The following is a 20,359-nucleotide window of genomic DNA, read 5'->3' as shown; positions in this document are numbered from 1 at the left end:
CTCGCAGTCACTGCCTTATGGTCACACAATAGACTGGAAACATTACCACTGTGTTAGTGTCACTTTGTGCCAGATGTGCACTTTGTTAAGGATGGTCTGTATCCCTGCCTGGCTGTGTTGGCCTTCTTAAATGTTTGATGCGTGGAGACGTCTTGAGCACTTTCTCCTGCTGTTCCTCTCAACATCTGCACCGGCTGTCAGCTCATGTTTGGGCTCTTATGGGGGTACAATCTGCCATACTTGCAGACACACTTACTGCACATATCTGTGCCGAGAGAATGGTCGTGTGCAGGTGTGCATCACAAACATGCATCTGGACTATAACGTTTTATTACCTAAACCTTGTGTTGGATGCCAGATGATGGAGAGCAAGCACTGGTTGTGTTTCACACATGATCGGCAGTAGGAAGAGTTGTGCTCATTGTGTGAGGTGGAGCTGCAGGGCACAGAGGCAACGTGTAGTGTAGGTTTACGTCACAATAGGCCCTTCTCATGTCCCAGTGTGTGCATCCTTGATTCCTTTCCTCGCCTGCTCTCCTCGAGCCCCTCTCGGCCCATGGAAGACGCGAGCGGAGGTGGCGGGCGTGGAAGAGATGCCAGGAGAGAGGAGTCGATGCATTTAACAAATTAGACATCTTCACCTCGGCACCGTCGTTTTAAAGGGACATCAATCAAAATGTGACAGCTGCATCAGATGTCCGTAGTTTTATTACACTGCTGTATTCTATGATCTCTGTCAGGTGAGCATAACAGTGTTCGTGACAATTTATTTACTTTCATTTCACTTCACATCATGGCATAATGGCAAGAATGTACAGATGTTATGCATGTTTATTCAACACACAATATTAAATCCTTAATATATTTGATGAGCTATATATGAGGGTTATGCAAATTAGTAGTGTCATAGGATTAAGTGATAAATTAATGCTGATTGCCATAAAATGATTCTTATTATATAATAATTTGACTTCATCAGCCGTTTGCATTTGGAAACATGCCATAATTATAGCAGCTGAATGGGGGTGTTACCTACATTTTAAACACAAAAAATATCAAGGTGAAAAGGCTTTAAGAAACGCCCTTACAAGGAACTACACAAACGGTGAAGGGCAGATAGTTTGATCCTCTTAAATACCGAGAATTTATGAATACAAAAGGAACGGTTATATTTGTATAGTCCTGCCATGGTTTGAGATTATTCCAGCTGTGTGTCACTGTCACGGCTCTTTTATTAGTCACAGGGACCGGAAAAAGCAAAAGATACATCAGTCTGTCCTCGTTCAATAGCTCCTCCGGCAAACCTCCTTTCTCCTCAAAATGCATTTTAGGAATCGTGACGGCCATCAAAATGAAGCACTGTGATTGATCTGCATCACAATCCTGAGGATCGATTATTGAGGCGACGGGGAGGTACAAAATCAAGAAATGAGGCCGAAAAAAGTAAGCAAAAAATCAATTGTGACAAGGAGACAATTTGCCTATTTCAGAGGGGAAGAACACGAGCAAGAACCAGACAATCAAGAAAAGTCTGCGCACTAATTCTTCTGCCTCTGCTATTTGTGTGTCGTGACACCAGCCGGATCAGCTTATATAGCCATTTATTACCTAGTTTAGGTTATAAATGTCATGAATGATACTTTCGTATGTGTACTTTTTCTACAATGCAAAATATGTAACGAAGAACAACAAATATTGCAATTCCTTCTTACCATTATTATAGCACACTCAGGCACACACATGGCCACATTAGCAATGTCCTCCTCCACATTACAGCAACAGTTCCTCAGGTGTTTCAGACAATACATCATTAGGCTGTATCCTATGGAGTGAAATGGCACAATGAGATTCCTCTGAGTGTCTGAGTAAGCCGTCTCTGATCTCTGAGGAGCCCCTCTGCTCTCCTTCACTTCTTCCTCTCCACTGATGAGCTGCCTCCATCATATAATTCTCTGTAGTTTTTTACCCTAACTGATGTTTAATTATTCCGACACGGTGATTTGGCTGTTGCTCATGAAATATTGAAACAGAACAGCGGCCCAGGAGGCACACTGAAAGACACTTTATCCTTAAATATGCCTTTGGGGGGGTGGAACCAGGCGCTGTCTGTGACTGACATCAAAGCAAGAAGTCAACACAGACACACAACCAGCACATAAGCCGTTTAATGACATTTTTGCTTCAATAAATTTTTTTTTTTTTTTTCCAGTCCTCACTGGAATTTTCTTGTTTGGATTGTAAATCTGTTCCTTGACCTCCTGCTGCCTAAGTTGTCTTTGAGCCATGCCTGAAACCCGTGTGCTTGATTACCATCGAAAAGCGATTATACTAGATCAGTGTTCTGATTACAGCTAGGCACTGTTTGCTAATCTGTGCTCTTAATACTGACACAGGCAAATCTCAGGGCAGCTATCAAGGCTACTTAAAGGTTGCTTTAAAGTCCACCACTCCATCTCTTGTCCACTTTGTAATCAAGCGGACAAGAGACGGACATTTGATTTGAATGTCCAGGTTTGGCTTGTTAGTACTGACAGGGTTGTGAGTTGTAAAATGTGCGACAGTGTTGTAGACCAGTCCTCTTGTTGGTTTTTATCGTGCGAAACAGAAAGATACCAAATTATTGGGCCCTCTTCAGATTGTGCTGCTTGACTGTTAAGTGATCAGGGAGCATAATGGTGGATCCCCTGCTGATGCATGCTGGGATATCTGAACCCCTCCCTGTGTGACCACTCACTGAGAGGATAAAACCACAAACATCATTGTTTTGTAGAGAAGAGCTTAAGCATTATGTCTGTCGTCCCCATCGATCAATGTGTGTTTGTGTGTCCGTTTGTTTCTGTGGCTCTTCATCTTCAGACGCTCACTGTCCTCTTTATGATTACATTTAATGATTTCTAAGCTCTGTCGAGCACACTAGTATTTATTACTTAGTGTAAAGATGATCTAAATATGGAAGTAAATGTGTTTGGTGCTTTTACATGAAAGTAAACTTTAGTGGATTTGTATTGGGCTGAGAACTAAAAAAGTCAAGATAGACGTCACCCGGTCACCATTGTCGAATCTAGAGATGCAACAATAAGCCAATTATTGACGAATCCCTTCGTCAGACAAATATTTTGCCAATTTTTTCAATATTGATTAATCCTCTGAGTTATTGTTCATGCAAAAATGGCAAATGTTACTTAGTTTCAGCTTATCAGTTCTGATTTTTAGCTTCATGTCAGTGTAAGCTGAATACCTTTGGGTTTTGGAATGATTGTCGGCAAAACAAGACATCAACTTGGGGTCATGAAGTATTTTTATATGTATTTATTTATTTTTTACAATTTTCCGTGATTGTATATGCCAAATGATTAATTAAACATTAAAAAAAAAGAGTTAATTGTCCCAATCAAATCTCTTAATCAAGTAGTAAAACAACCCTCATTACACATGACCTTTCACATGCGCCATAACTCACTTCAGCTTCTCCTATCAGGCGAATGAATGAATGAATTTTGCTCTTGCACATACAAGGCTCATACAATCCTTGGAAAAAAGAAAAAATCTTTTATATTATTTAAAGAATGCAATGTCAACAAGCTTAAAACAAGGCTGTTTTTCTTAATTCATTTAAAGTTGTCTTTCTGAAGCCAACTGGTTCACTCGGGAAGCACAGCGGGTGACTGCCGTTTAAGCAGAAGTGAAACATGTCTTTGGAGGCTTCCATGCATATTAAATGTCCTTTTCGAGTCCATGTTTTTACATCCTTGTTTTAGCCCTCAGCTGTATGTGTAGCTCATTGCATGTTTCTGTGTCAAAGCCAAAACATCTCATGCAGACTGTGTCTTCAGAAGCAGGCCGACCAATCGTGTTATGAACAGGAAGTGAGCTCATAGAGTTTGTGGCCTGCTTCAGGAAGGTGTTTGACTGGGGTGGGGGTGGCGGGGAGGCAGCATTGTGAAGGTTTTTCCCCTCACATTGTTGTGGAACGCACACACACACAGGCCTCTCTGGTCTAGTTTGAAAGTTTAGGCATGCTTACTCATATGTCCATGAAAATCTTGGATTTTCAAATCAAATCCATCTGATACAAATATATATAAATATAGAAAGCATGAAATGTTATCTCTTCCAGGAAAAGCAGTACGTTTCAACAGTTTCTCATGCAGTCTATAGCCTGGAAAAATAGTCACTGTCCATAAAGATTCCTGCTGTCCTGATGAGCAAAATGCCTCTTAGATAAGACGAACACAGCTGTTGAGCTTCAAAGGCAAAATTCATCCAACATTTGAAAGTGTTGTTGAAATGGACCGAGTGTGTGTGTTTGTGTGTGTGTGTGTGTGTGTGTGTGTGTGTGTGTGTGTGTGTGTGTGTGTGTGTGTGTGTGTGTGTGTGTGTGTGTGTGTGCGTGTGTTTGTATGCTTTTTGAAGGCTGTTTTCATGAATTCTCCCTCTGCTGTTTGAGAAGGGGCCTTTAATGTCTGGGTTGCTCTGTCTTCCATCTCTGCCTGCACTCTCCAACCATTGGATCACTCTGGTGCTCGATGGTGCTCGGTAGTGCCTGGTAGTACAACAGCTGAGGGTTGTGTACCTGGTTTGTGCCCTTGGTGTTGCTGCTTGTCTTTAAGGCAGTGTGTGCCATTTTATTATTTTTCTACTCTTTTTTTTTTCTTTCTTTCTTTCTTTTTTGACGATGGCTCACTGTGCTTGAAACCCCTCGAGACGAACACATACACATACCACACTCTGTTAACCGCTAATGCTTTTCCCATTAAGGTTTTAAGGTTTTATAAACTAGTGAGGACCGATGCTCCTTCAGCTCTGGTTTCTTCAATGCAGGATTCTTTTTGAAGTGTGAACAGCTGGATCTGTTTAAATAATGATGAGTGAGCACAAGTTTGTCTGAAAGCTTACTTTTAGGAATCCTCCGAAGGACTGTATCAGTTTAAGTGTATTTTAGTCTAGACATGATGCTGGTGTCTGAACCGATCAGCACCAGTTGCAACATTCCTTTAAAGAAGGAAAAGGTAGATCAGAGCTGGCACAGATGTGCGGCCTTGTGTTGCACCAGCTCTCAAACAATGACGTGGTCAGTTTTCTTCTCGAGCTGTGGGTCCAGCGATCCAATCGCCTCCACTGAGGAAGTTATGCGTTTGTTTTGTCTGCAAGACGTCTTCTCATGTTGACAGCTTTCAAAGAAATTAAGATTAAAGGACCATTTGTTTTTTGAAGTGGCTCTCCATTTCAAATCTTTTGATCTTTTGTTCATGTTGTGAAATTAGGCTTTGTGGATAAATGATTTCTATTTTATTCAAAACTATTACATTTCTGGCATATTTAACTAATGGTAATAAGTGACACTGTATTGATGTAGAACCAAATTTGGATGAAAAAACATTAAAATCATCACCGGGTAGAATAAAAGAATGACCAACAATCTCGATGTTAATGTCGAGAACAAATATGATTTATTGTACTTTTATGTTGTTTGGGCTAGAAAATAATACAATATGATAATATATCATATTGTTTATTAATGGAATCATATTGTGAATAAATCTTTAATTACCTAGTTTAAATAGATCATAACAAGCACCGACTAACTCAAATTTCTCAGATAATCATTATTTTTCATTATCAATCATTATTTTTATTGTCAACTACTTGATTGAATTAGAACAAACTACAAGAGTACATATGTATATGTATACTCATCTGTTATTTTAAATATACCTTTTCATTTGTTTAATCATCAAATAGGTTGCAAATCATGAGATAAGACTTTGGCTATATCACCCAGCCTTCGTTTTTTCCATTATTAACTTCAAATATGCACAAAACCCCACTGGATTTTGAACTGCCATTGAAAAAGGAAGCTGTCTTCACACTGGTTGTGTTTGAATCTAAACTTGAGATGTGATTGTCTCCCTCTCATCCTGCCTGTCTGGCTTCACACTTATGTACTTTGTTTCCAATCTGTGGTTTGAATTATTCTTGGAAAACTGTGTACGGGTTAGTGGAGCAATGTGAGAATCACTGAAGGGAGCGCAGGAAGGGGAAATAAAAGAGACTACTTCCACTGCCCTACTTGGAAGATAATATTGTGTGGCTTCAAGATGGGTCTGCATCTTATTTTGTGCTCAGTCAAGCGTTTTCTAGCAAACAGTGCAGTGCTATAAGTAATAATGCCCTCATCATATATAATAAATAGACCTGTACTTGTGTAGTGCTTTTTTCGTCTTCCGACCACTCAAAGCGCTTTAACCCTACTTTGCATCATTCACCCATTCACAAACACTCACACACGGATGACAGGGGGCTACCATGCAAGGTGCCACCTGCCCATCGGGACTCTAACTAACCATTCATACCTATTCATTCACTGTCGGCACAGCCTGCAGAAGCAATTTGGGGTTAAGTGTCTTGCCCAAGGACACATCAACATGGTCTAGCAAAGCCGGGGATCAAGCCGCCGATCCTCTGATTGAATGACGCGTCTGCGCTACCACTGAGCCGCATGATCTTTTCCACGGGCATTATGGATTGTATTCCGCTTGCACATTAACCAAACTGCAATTAGACAGAATCACATTGACATAACACAGAACTATAGTCTCTGCATGATTATGATGCAAGAGATTGGAAACAAGTGTAAATATTAAGTTTATCGCTCCCAGATTTAAACTGGGAGTGTTGTTAGAACTGCATTAAATCAGCCATTCACAAACCTGTAGAAATAGGTTTTCATCCAACATAAGTTATCAATGTATCGAGGGATTGTCTCTCACCTCACTCGTTTCGTCTGCCTTAGCTCATCTGAAACGATACGGACAGATCTTTGCTCTGCAGTGAAGTAAAATGAGAAATCAGCATAGCTCTTGCTCTGGCCAGGCCCGCAGTTACTGGGACGGTGCATGCTCACTGTGCACCCATCTTGGTTTAGTGGATTAGATTTGACACTCACTGCAGGCTGCCTGAGTCTAAGCCTTGTTTACTCTGGCTAGGTCTTAGCCAAAGACTCAAACCATCATTAGGCAGCGAAATGACTCAACAGTGGGACAGCGCTCCAGACCGGGAGATCGAGAGAAGAGACTATAAAGAGAGAGGAAAAAGAGTAGGAGGAACAATTTCGAAAAGAAACAGAGGATTTTCCTGAATTCGCATGAGAGTGAACCGGATGACTTTAGCAGGGGGTGGTGAAACAGGGCGTGCTTTGGTCAAACCCTTTTATAAATAAACAGACAGATTTGTCTAAAATAAACATGAATCGCGCATGTCAGTGTGGAGCAGATGGGCGAATAACCCCACCCAGGACCGGGACAGGACAGCAGGCCCTGAACACAGACTGTTGTGTAGAGAGTCTGCGGCCAGGGCTTTTTTCTGCACTGAGAGTTGAGGCCTTTTGTAAAACCATCAATGCAAAAGGAACAACCTGTTCAGACATTTGTCCGATTCAAAATAAATTTGCAGTAAAGGGATCGGTGTTGTCTTGTCAGGAAACGTTGGGAACCCCGACCTCTTTTTGAAAGCTGTAAACCTGCATGTTGATGTAACAAAAAAACAACAACAAACATCTCAAGGAATAAACGAAGTCATCACACAGTAACTGAGACAACAAGAACATGAAGACTTCTGACTTGCACAACAACAAAGCAGAGTAAGAGGAATATAAAATTTGATGGACATGGCAGAGCATGGATATTTTCTACATAGTGCTAGTGGGAGGAGGCGAATTATAATTGTTTAAAATTAGCCTAACGACTTTAAGACAGGAGTGTCGCTTACTGAGTCTAGATGAGAAGACTTAGGCTACACACACTAAACATGCTACATGTTTTAGTAAATGATCTGGGAAATAGTTTTCCCAAAGTTTAGGAGTTAGGTCTTTTCTACTGCATGCGGAAAAAGTCTCCGCCTTGTCTTAATGTGTTGAAGGGATTATGCAATAACATGTGGCTTGTGAGACAATGTAATGCAAGATGTTGAAAGATGTTGTGAACCTTTCGACCAGCAATAGTGCTGCTGTGAAGCAATGTGTTTTATGTGCACACTCGTCTGTACATGGGTGACATGATGCACATTCCTGCCTCAGGATTTATGCTATTGAAGTAGTTGAAGTGTGGTAATGCGCCTGCAAAGGCACTGATGTGGAAGACTACAAGCTGGCATACATGGATGTAACCAACGCACGATTTAAGATGGAAAAATGTTTGTGCCTGAGCTGTAATGAGTAGTCAAGTGAGCTTAAGCTTCAGTTAAGTGAGTGGCTTGGCAGAAATGTGAAACTATTTTGATATTTGATTGCTGAGAATACCAAGTATTCTCTGATTCCAGTTGTGTGTCTGTCTTCTGCTTTATGTAGTATTGTATGATATAGAAGATTGCAAAAACAAATCTCCAGGGAATCCTTTAATCTCTTTCATTGACTCGCTTGCTTTCCATCACACCAACATGCAAGGAAACTTTGTGCGTGCTTTGCCTGGGAATGTCGCTGCTTTTGCCCTCATCAGAGCCGTGGAAGGAGATTGCTGGTAATCTCACTCGGTCTTGCAGCGCCTTGCATAGAACAAGCTGGCTCCTGTTTCTAAATGAAGCAAACATGGACATAAAACACTTATAGGTTAATAAGGTGCAAGTGGGAAGGAGGCACAAATTGACCAACACTTGACTTTATTGCTTCTAGAAATAGTAATAGAGATGGATTTTATCCATTTGTTCATGTTGGGTTTGAGAAGTCCTTCCTTTCTCCTCTTTCTGATGATTTTTTCAGATGAGAACTGATTATAACCTCATGTCTCATGGAAATCTCCTTTTGGCACATTGCATGATAAAATACAAGCACTGCTAAAAAATACAAGTTGAATTGTTTTTAATGGCTTCTCAAGAAACCTCAGTCTTCACTTGCAAAGATACTCATGATGCTTACGAGGTAAAACCCCCTTTCCCACAGGACAAAAAACCCCCACCAACATCTGGCTTTTTTGTTTAACGGGACAGATTAAAATGTACATTAATCCATAAGAGAAAAGACATTACAGTCGTCACAGGTATTAATCAGCTAGAGCTTCATGACACATGGCTGGAAACACTAATATTGGCCCCTTTTCTAGTGCAATGCACATTGAAGTGAATGTATAATAAATCAAATTATCAGGTATTTTGACTATTATGATTCATTAACATACAAAACATACAGTACATTCGACTCCAATCAGAGAACAGGAACTTTATCTTGGTTGATGATCAGAAAACACACATTGTTTGAACTCAACAGAAACCGAAACTCATCAAAGCCGTCTTTATTCGTCGTGCCACTGTTCCAACAATCACCAACTTCTAGTTTGATTTTTGAAGGAGAAGCTGGATTAGTAACGGAAATTAAAAAAGAAATAACCACTGTAACATTTTTCCTGTTCACTAAACCTGCTTCCGGGGCCGTCTGTGACGTTGAATGTGAAAAACCAGGGGGAAAAACACAGAGGCCCGTGCAACAGCGTGGTACACAAGCATGAGAAAGGAGTCTAATGTCTATTCTTGGTTTTCCTGTGTTTAGAAAAACGTTCATATATATATATATATATATATATATATATATATATATATATATATATATATATATATATATATATATATATATATATAAAAATGGATATAAGAGTGCTCCAAATTCTTCAGTTCACTCAGTGTCTGCTTCGTGAGCTGAGGCTTCAGTTTCAGTCTCCTCTGACCTGCTGCTGACACTGTGGGCTCGTGCAGGAATGGAAAGGGTTTCTGTCTGTTTCACTTGACATAGTTTTGTGTCTCTGAAAATCTTCTGACAAAAGATAGTGGTGAAATGATTTTTCAGTTAAGTAATGATTACTTGTATCTAAGCTAAGCAAAGAAAACAATGCCGTTCTTAACCCTTTTTGTTAAGTTTTTGGGCTGTAAGAGACTTTATTTGACAACGTACAAACTAAATAGGAATTTGTATTCCCAGATGCAAAGGGGTAGCTTTGTAAAAAGAAAGGAAAATGGCCACATTGGGGCCTTGATTGTTGCAGCTTTGATCTGTGAAACGTATGTACAGCCTGTTCCTGTGCTTTTTAGTACAATATGTGTGTGTTGTTATTTACATCTGCCCTTCCTCACATCAGTTGGACAATTGTGGGTCGGATATGAATCAACTAGGAGTAAGAATTGGGAGAGCAAAATGCATCCTATGAATCCAATATGAAATCACAAGAACCTACTGACAGCATACAAAGTGGTTTTTGTTTTTGTACAGCTTCATTTATATTCACCTAGCACAGATCTGCATTGTAGCAGATAGCGTTTCACAGCACGTCTCAACATTTGTTTGTTCATCTAGATGTTAATTGTTTTTGTATGGTAAATACTTTTTCCATATTCTCTTTCTACTGTAGTTTCGTTCCTCGATTCTGCTGATTCAGCTGCCATGTGACCTTATTTAAAGGACCAGTGTGTTGGATTTAATGGCATCTAGTGGTGTGGTTGTAGATTGCAGCGAACTGTTCCCCCTCCACTCTCTCCTCCCCTTCCAAGAGTGCAGTACCATGGTACATCCATACCTAAATAACACTTCTTCAGGAGCAACGCAAGGCGGTGGCTGGTGTTGCCACGTGTTTGCGTACTGCGCTTCACGTTACCGCAGTTTCTCAAGCGCGTCGCAGAACTACGGTGGCCTTTGAGTGACATGACAAAACCACAAAGAGTACTCCTAATACTCCGTACTCCGTTTCTGATTATTATACACTAATTAAGAAATAGTTATGAATGTTGTATTTCATTTCTGCGAAAAATTCCCTCTAAATCCACACTGCATTTTAAGTGATGGTGTCCTTTAGGTGCTGTATTGGATGTCTGCTTCTAATGATTGGTGACACCTGCATGTGTCCTTACCAGGACTGTTTAACATTCAAATCCATTATGTAACTCCATGAAAATGACGAGCCTTGGCTGGTTCAGGCCTTTTATAATGCAATTCAATTCAATTCAGTTTATTTTGTATAGACCAAAATCACAAATACAAGATTTGCCTCGTAGAGCTTTAGAATCTGTACACATGACATCCCTTTAACAGGGAAAAAAGGGAAGAAACCTGAGGGAGAGCAACAGAGGAGGATCCCTCTCCCAGGATGGACAGAATTGTTGGAAGAGTTGTGAATTATAATTGTTCTGAAATATGTTTAGCATCAGTTTCCTCCAATCTCTTGAAACAACCAAAACAAGACTGAAAAGCAGGAGAAGATAGACTTTTTTTTAAATATAGAAATATGCTGACACAAGCTAAGAGGAAAAATGTAGCGACGTCGATCATAGCAGATTCTTGAAATAATTAAGTATTAATTTTGTCCATATACAAATGTAAGAAGACAGTGAAAGACTGGATTAGTTTCCTTTGCTTAAAAATGTGAAAACATTTCTCTACATTTTCTGTAGGTAGGATTCTTTATGTGGACTTTATTGACCCTCATGTCTCACACCTTTCCATTCAGGCGAGTTCTGAGGTCTTTTGTCCATCTTGCCTAAATGCTGGATTATACGTGGTACAATGGCAGGACTATTGGCCCTGGTCGGCCCTGACCTGGCTGTGTCAGGCAGGGCGAAGTACAACCACAAATTAGGTTAACAGGAAATATAATGTGGACTTTGCATGACTGTAGGGCCAGCAGGGTTGTGAAGCAGCGATTAATATGTTGGTCACTCTCATGTTGGTCAGTAGGCCCTGCAGGATCAGTCCTGGATGAGAAATTTAGATTTACTGCAAGATTGCGGTCTTAGTATTCACAAGCTTCCAGTAAACAGCTTATGTGGATATACGCAGATGTAGTTTGAGTGCTTATGAGCTGAGTTGAGCTTATTCATGTGTATCACTGTGGAATATTGAATTACTTTTGGGCACAAAAACTAAAGCCACCTAAACAGTGTTAACGCTTCTTGGTTTAGTTGTGAATGCAGCTGGCCAGTTATGGCCTCTTGTAGCACCCCAACATCTTGCTTTAGTCGACATGCAGGCTGCTGTCTACCTCTGCCCTGGTTCATTACGACAGGGGAGACAATGACCCAGAATCTAGTTGACCTAAGTGCTTTAAATCAAGGCTTCACGGGAGGAAATACATTCGGTCCCTATACCAGCACGCACGGCGCCAACTAGGACAAGTAATCCAGACAGAATAAAAATGTCCTCTTAGACGACGCAGAGGGAGAGAGGGAGGGAAGACATGATAGACTTAGAAAGAGAGAGACCAAGCAAGAGAGAGAGTGAGCGAGTATTGACTGGATAGATGGAAAAGTGGTGCACTGCTGCAACACAAACACGCCTTTTTGACACAAGGCAAGTTCTCTCACGGGACACTGAGCAAAGCAGTTTCATGAAAAGTAAATATCCAAATTGTTAGTTTTCGCATCCTTTCTTCTCCATTATATTTGCTGATTTTGAGCACAGGTTCTCTGCTGGGTTTGTCTCCCAGTCAACTGGAATGATCCTAACATTTAGGGCGGGGTAACAAACCTTTACATTATTGTATCTAAAACTGTAAAAAAGTACCAAAGGTGGCACTGAACTTCTGTCTCCTTTACTTATTCTTTGATCAGATGGTTCCTGACTTTAACCGGTGATTTTAGCCAGGTTTTTATTAGACACCGAGTTAGTTCTTAAATTCTTGGTAAGTAGATTTGTTACCTTTGGATCGTGCATCTTCATGCCTGCATATTTAAAGAGATCCATGGCTCACTGAAGCCTTCCCTGTTTTCTGTTTACATACAGCAGCAGCTGCTCCTCTGCTCTTCATTTACAGTCCCCTGCTATCCTCTGCCTCTGAATATGAAGGTTTCCTTTCTTTTCTTTTCTTTGGTTTGAAAGGAAGCTGCTGCTGCTGCTGCTGCTGCTGCTGCTGCTGAGGGAGCGGAGACACACACTCATAACATAACTCAACGTGATGGCAGAGGAAATTTAAAAGTGCAATTTACGGGGATTGGGAGCATCTTGAATGCCTCTTAACAGCTCTCAACATGGCGAAGGTGAGCCGGCGGCTCCCCACTCACGGTGCTAACATCGCTTAGAGTGTAAACAAGGGGCGAAAGTGTCTGACGGAGCTAACGGTGTTTACCTGAGGGGGGAACCAGAGGGTGGGTGCTACGCTTCTGCAGCGATGCTTTCGGTCAGGACGGCTTTGTCAGCTGTACGTATGAACGCAGTGCAGAGCGGTGGCCGTGAGCCGGCCAGCGGGGCCCGCTCACATGCACTAACATGCACGACTGGCACGAGTATGTCAACAAAGCAAGGACAAGCTCTGATAACGACACACAGAGGAAGAGTTTCTGCATTCCATTCTTAGGTAGACATTACTCTTCTATATCTGTTATGTTTGCTGCCATATTCATTTTCAGATTGTTGGATACAGTGTAGTTAAACTAACAAGTGAAACTATGTGCTGATTGAGTGGGATGCAGAATAATGGAGTTTTTTTTCATTGAAAACGTCCTTTTTCTTCCATGACACAATTGAAGAAAAACATGATTTTAAGCTTAAAGAACGTGAAGGAGAAATTAATGAAAAACCTTGCCGGTGATCAGTAGATCAAAGCGACACAAAGCGACACAAAGCCTGATTAAAAAATTAACATGTAGAATACATAATCAGAGTAATTGTAGCATCAATACATTATGTAACAGAGGACAGAAATGGAAGCACTATAATTCTAAAGACAGGTGAAGCAAATTATGCAGCGTTGAAAATACTAGAAATATCAGCGTTTAACTGACTGAGGGGAAATTGAAGGTGTGTGTGTGTGTGTGTGTGTGTGTGTGTGTGTGTGTGTGTGTGTGTGTGTGTGTGTGTGTGTGTGTGTGTGTGTGTGCCAGGCTCTCCAAACACAGACCTGGCTTCTGTCAGTTTGACTTCGGTGACTTTGGGCTGACACGGCCAGGGGTCGCGTTCCGGCTAATGGCTGCGGTTGTCAGAGAGGTCAGATGTCAAATCTCAGCGCGGCAGTCCAAAACAACGGCTTCCTGTTTTAACGGCCATGTGCTGTGTCATTAGCCTTTTTGTGAAGTGTTTCCTCAACACCGACTCAGGGCCCAAATTAATTGCCCAATAACGAGGACCTTCGGGTGCAACTTCCGTTTTTGAAGTGTGGGTCCGCGGTGAAGTGCGTTTAAGAGCCGCGGTTGCCGCTGTCGCTGATATATTATATTGTGACAATATTTTTTTTAATGCAATAAGTGGTTCTTGAATTGTGGAGCCTATAGTCAACCTTTTTTTAAGTAGGTTCAGTCAAGTTCACTGTGGGGAATGGCAGAAGCTGGATGTTGTCTATTTCAACTACTGTGCTAACAGATTTGAATGAGTTCTCAGTTGCAGCTCATGTTCGGGTTTGTCCCTGGTTTTAGATCATCTGACTAAACCTTTGGATCGTTTAGAAACTGTCACCTGATCATCTGAACATGTTTCTTGGCCTGTTAGTATGTTTATAGATCTTAATAATATATGAAATCATGGCATGAACCAGAATTATTGGTTAAATAAAAGGCAGTATTTGTCATTTTAGATACATCGCCCAAATCATAAAACTCAATAATCAATCACATGTAAAAACAAAAGTCACTGGCTTGGAAAATGACCAGATCAGGATAACGCATTATAACGTATGTGTGCTGTAAGCACCTATTAGCATGTGAACAATGCTCCACATTGTCCCACCTGTTCTGGTATGCAAAGAGGGAGCTATGCATTGATTTCTCTTAGAGTCTAGTATGTCAGCTGAGGCTGTCGTTTTCACCAATGACGGCAACAGCATGATGAAAATTACTGCTTGGTCTGATGTTATGGATTTGTTTTAGTCTCTGATGACCTTAACACTTTGGTGAGGCTCAATTTTGAACTCGGAACAGGCTGTCATTGTGCAAAAGCCTTTCATGGTTCAGCTAATTCATGAAATGAGAAGATGTCGTTGCTCATTTAAAACATGAAATTGGATCGAGTTCTTTCATTGCAAATGTCTTAACAAAATAATCCCGTCCAGAAGTCAGCGTAGAGAAGCTTTGCACAGTCTCGCAGCACTAAATCTTGTATTTCACAATGGAGCCTATAATGAATCTCCCATTAATAAAAACAAATTAATGGTGAATTGTCTGAGGCTCTGGGGGGCGAGCCGGGGCAGAGGGTGAGGGACGCCGCTTTACGTCTTTCTGCTGAGGCCACAGTTTCGCAAGCGGGCAGGCAGGCATGCGAACACCCTGTACACACACTTTCTCATGACATAGAGGGGTTTGTACAGCTTGCATGAATACACACACATGCAGATAAAATGCAGATACTCACACACAATCGCACACACTGGCCCATTGTGTGCGACAGTGCCGCCACTGTGTCTCCGCGCGGAGCGTCCTGACACAGCACACGCCTCCTCGCTGCTAAATGTCATGCGCGGGTACCGACATTGGCGACGCAATGTTCGCCCGCGTGTCATGTTCGTTTGTGTGTCATGTTCTTGTGTATTCGACCGAAACCATTCGGCAATAAATCAGTTGGTCAATCCATAGAAAATGCATCAATTTGGCAACTAATTAGATAAACCGTTAGTCACTCTGCTGGTTAAAAACACCGGACATGTTTTGGGAACTATATTTTCAGCTTTTCTCTGTTTTAGTCAGTTGTGAACTGAATTTCAGTTTTACCGTCGACGTCCTCTTGACACAGATGTGTTTTTCTCCTTCGGCCTGATTGTGTGTCTTTGTCTTTGCGTCTGCTCGTGCCAGACGGCGACTGATAAGAGCTCGTATCCTCATAACAGCAGAAGAAGATCTGCGAGGAGGAGACTGTGTTCTTGTGCAGCCGGTGAACCCGGCTGTACTTTCACAAACACATTCACTATTTTCTGCTTCAGTGCTCGGCTTCTCTCCTTCTTCCTCTTCTTGCTGATTGACGGGGTCAGCCTCAGTGGGTGGAGTCTTTCTTATTTTGGCAACTCGCTCCTATAATTGTCCATTAAAGCTGAGAGTACAGCCGTGAAGCTTTGCACCTCTTTGTCCTCGTCTTTGTTGCAGTCGTAAGTAAAACAGGTGAAGTAATTGGCTGTCAGATCTGTTCGGCACATGAAGAAGAATGCCATTATTGTAAGACAAGTGTGTCTGTAATGGGCTATAGGGGTGTTTTTAAAGACTTAAGGCATTCATAATGGGCTGAAAAGTGAGGGAATAGAACGTCTTTAAAAATAATATGGTTTTCATTTGAAGTATCCTGCCAGCTACTGAATAGAGAGGTGCAACTGGAACTGGCACCTCTCTAGGATTATATAACTTTTCACTTGAATTTCTTTTGACTTTCATTCAGTTTTTGTAGTCAGGTGACACCAATTTAGACAGAATTCAAATTTGAATTTTTCCTTTCATATTCTGCTTTCTTCAAATACATGAGACAAAAGGACTAACGTTGAAACGGTCTCCTTTTAAATCGTCTAGAAGAAGGTGGCGAGAGGCGGTAGAGGTGGTACGGGTTGAGATTTCAGAGCCTTTTGGTGTTTAACCACCGGGCCTCATTTTGAGCTTTTAAGTTAATTAGTTTTAATGTAGTCTCTCTCTAAAAGAGTCTGCTTGAAGACAAAGATTCTCTTGACACTCCGACTAAAACATGAAACACAAGTGACCGACTTCAGCTTAAACATGCAAATGGATTCAAATGCATATTCGAAGAAATGCATAGTTATGACTGCTTCCCTTAAATTGCCCTCATGGGAATTCACTTTCTGTTGACTTGTGAAACTCTTCATGAACCAAACACAAAATGACTGCAGTGTATTTGGACGGCGGAGAGGTTTTCTTACTCCTGCAGGACGAGCAGCCTTGTAAATACAGATACAACCGACCGTTAGCTCCGGCATGGGTTGCCAGTTGAGTGGGCATTTTGTTCGACTTTTCTTAGTTTTAAATACTTTTTTTTTTACGTTTCACATTTTTTTTAGTGACTGAGCTGCTGAGTCATTTGTTTTCAAGATTTCAATCCGGGTTGATTGAACCAGAGCGACACCTTCGGTTCCTGGTGAGAACAACAAGTTTGGTTTGATACCACGACAGTGTGCAACTGAAGTTGCTTTTGGGAAGAAGTCGGTCAAATAATCAAACTGTAACCTGATTCCCTGCTTTTCACAGTGCGAGTAGTCTTCCACAGCAGGGAGTTGATTACATGAATTTAGCTTTAAAGAACATTAACATAAAAATAACAGATGGATGCAATCGTTTTATATTCCATGTCTGAAGAGCAGCTATGGAGACACATCTGCCAGCTTGTTAGTTAACATGTTAAGGACGATATACGCTCTTGCAACTACAACTATTTGCGGATGTCTTCAGCCAAATGTTCTTCAACGGGATCCATTGTTCGTGTTTCTGCTGTGGCTTTTAAAAATAGCGGTATTGTGCTATAAAACCGGAAATGCGAGACTCAGAAAGGACGTGGTTAGCAGGCCAATCACAGTCTTGCGGGCTGCGAACGGCTTGAGTAGCTTTGTCGGTTAGTCAGACATTTTGGGCGACGCACGCAAGAGGGCTGACGCAAGGGGCCTTTGCGGGTCTCTGCGTAAAACCCGAGTATAAAGGACCCTTTACTGCTCTCAAACGTCTGCTGAGCAAACTGTATTCAGTTGAGTTTTTATTTTGTCGCATTCAATATGTATTTCTCCACGCTGCTGACAAACATGCACATATACAGCATGAGGAGGCCGGAAGAGTAGAGTTGAAGGTATCCTAAATATCAAATATTGTAGCAGGAGAGTTAATATTAATACGAGGTTCCTGCCTGCCATTAACTATACAGTACGTGTATTGCCAAATCACCTTCATAATGATGATGGAGCGGCCAGAATGACCTCAATACAGCTGGTTTGTAAAGATATTAGTGAATTAAAGCTGATGTCAGCGCTACTGGACACACACACACACACACACACTCACCCACACAGACTATTGTGATGCTATTCTTTTTGGGCCTTCATTATTTGATTAATATCCTTTTTATTCTTTTTTAAATTTTTTTTACCCAATTTCATTTAAAAAATATGTACCTCTTCTTTTTAAACAGCTTCTTTTATCAAATGAGGCCTCTTAAAAACATCCATAATTTAGAGTTTTGGTTTGTGTCCTTGAGAGGACTTGGGAAACTCATGAACACACACAGCTGCGTTGTAGTTGTCGGCGATGAAAAGGAGATAATGGACCTGCATGCTCAGTGACAGAGGCTTTGTACTGAACCGTCAGGCGGCCTCGACAGGCGAAATGTTCAGACTACTTCCTTTTCTCCAGCTTGTCTCGCAGTCAGTCCAGTGAGATTCAGTGCTCAAAGCTCCTCGCTTGTGTTAATTCACTGTTGAGATGTTTCACTTGAACAATGGGGATTTTTTTTTCTTCAAGTAATGTCTTTTTATTGCTTTCACAATCTACTTTTTTTTATTATTAATGTTCTGCTCTCACAGATCAGCTGCAGATACCGTTTATTTATTTTTTCAACAAAGTAAATTATAGTTGAGTCTGAAAGAAAAATGAGAAATCTGCCCCAGAAAGAAAGCAAAGAAAGCATTTTCTAAAGTCCAGACCACTTTTATTTATTTCAGGACTGTGAGTGGTGTGGTTTGCATTTTTGTGATCTTGTAATCACAACAAAGTGGGAGCTTTTGTGATGCGTAGGCAGCCGGACATATATGAAAACAACACCCCGAATGAAAACACAGACAGAACTGGAAGGATTATTCGTAATTGCCACTTCTGTTGTTGAGCATAACTATTGTGCTGCTGCTCGGCGTGCATTGTCTGCCATTCTTCATGAATGATATTCAACCGTGCTTTTCTCACAGAAACGTAAAAAGTAAGTGTGAGTGCAGTGTCACATTCTTATCTGCTGCCTGGGAGCCGATTGAGGTCAATCTGTGATTTGCTGCTTGGCCCCGGGGACCGGCTGTGATATCACCAGAGGGCTTAACCGTTGCCCACAGCTCCCTGAGTTTTACATATCTTCAAACGGTTTGTCTTTGCCTCCTGCTCGTGTTTGCATTGTCTGTTTTTCATGCACTGCTGAAGTTCTTAATGTGCAAGTCAATCTCCCGGCGGGGCAACAAACGATTTGTTCTCGTCTATCTGCTGCTGTTTAGAAAGAGCCCAAGGCTCTGCTGATGTCATTTTCTCATTCACCTGTTGTCGATTTTATAGAAGCAAGACTACAAATCAGCACGAGGGGCTCTTAAATGTCGCGACCCGTGAGAGAGACGTCAGTCTGTATGTCAAATGGAAACTTCTCTGCATAGGGCCCCCGACAGAATAATGCGTGAGAAAAGGTTAAGCTGGCACGACAAGCGATGAGCAGTGAAACCGCTGCGCGCTTGTTCACGCAACTCGTCGTCCTTTTCACTCATGTGGTTTTGGGGCATCCGGGTGTTTCAGAGCGGGTCGGAAAATGCTCATCTAAAAATCTGTGGTATTCGTGGAAAGATTCATGCTTGTCTGGTAGCATCTTCTCCACCCAGAGATTGGTATTTGGTAGTAGTTGGTCAGAAATAATGGACTCATACTGCTGCATACGTGACGACATTATCACTGCCGAGGCTCAAATGAAATCTAATGTAGTTCATTGAAATCATTCCTAAAGACATAGTGACATCTTTAGCTGCAACTAGCTATTGTTTCATTATATATTAGTTAGTTGTTAAATAAAGCATCAGAACATTTGTGCCACTTGTTCTTCTTGTTAACTTCATTACTGTTAACACTCAGTAACACACAGACAATCTTATCAACATCGTTGTCAACTTGGAGACTCTTTCATCAGGATTACGACAGTCAGAAGACAGTCAGAGTGAATCTTACGTGAATAAATCAAACTGATAGTGATACAAGTCCGGGATAAAAGTAGGATTCTAAAACATCTGATATTTTACATTGAACATTATGCCTTTGCTCATGATCTGCTGTGTGATACATTTTACATGAATCCAGTGCCGTGAGAGGTATGTGTAAGACAGGTTTATTCCTAAACCAGGACATTCAGAGTGCTGTACATACAGCCACAAATAATTGCCGACAGTCGCCGATTAATGCAGAAGTTATCAGTTTGTCTGGGTCTGTTTTCGTCACTTGCTGCCTTTTCTGTCACTGCGTGCGAGCGTGCGTGCAAATGCGTGTGTATGTGTATGAGTAATATCATTACCGCTGCTCTAATTCCCCTGATATGATCACCAGTGGCTCCTGGGTTTTCATATTCCAGGCACTAATGCCACTAACCATCAAAGACGGCTAAAGAAAACACTGGATGTTCCTGGTTTGTCACACATCCTGTCTGAAGTTAATTCACTTTGCCCGCTGCACTCACATCTCACCGAGTGAGAGAGAG

At 41.4% G+C, this 20,359-nt stretch overlaps 1 protein-coding gene across 2 annotated transcripts in view; it reads left to right on the top strand.

Annotated features, from left to right (window-relative positions):
* ppp1r16b (protein phosphatase 1, regulatory subunit 16B) overlaps positions 1 to 20,359 on the top strand; it is a 74,901-nt gene that overhangs the window by 1,361 nt on the left and 53,181 nt on the right. The window contains exon 2 of one of the 2 annotated variants that reach the window (XM_068595235.1): positions 1,332 to 1,443. The exons of the other annotated variant lie outside the window; for it this stretch is intronic. The gene's annotated coding sequence lies outside the window, so the exon portion shown is untranslated. The remainder of the gene's footprint in view (positions 1 to 1,331; positions 1,444 to 20,359) is intronic. 2 annotated transcript variants of the gene reach the window in all.

This window comes from Clinocottus analis, unplaced genomic scaffold, assembly GCF_023055335.1.
Source record: "Clinocottus analis isolate CAN_PGR_092001 unplaced genomic scaffold, fCliAna1.0.p SCAF_3, whole genome shotgun sequence".
Lineage (NCBI taxonomy): Eukaryota > Metazoa > Chordata > Actinopteri > Perciformes > Cottidae > Clinocottus > Clinocottus analis.
This window is presented reverse-complemented; position numbering and strand designations above follow the sequence as displayed.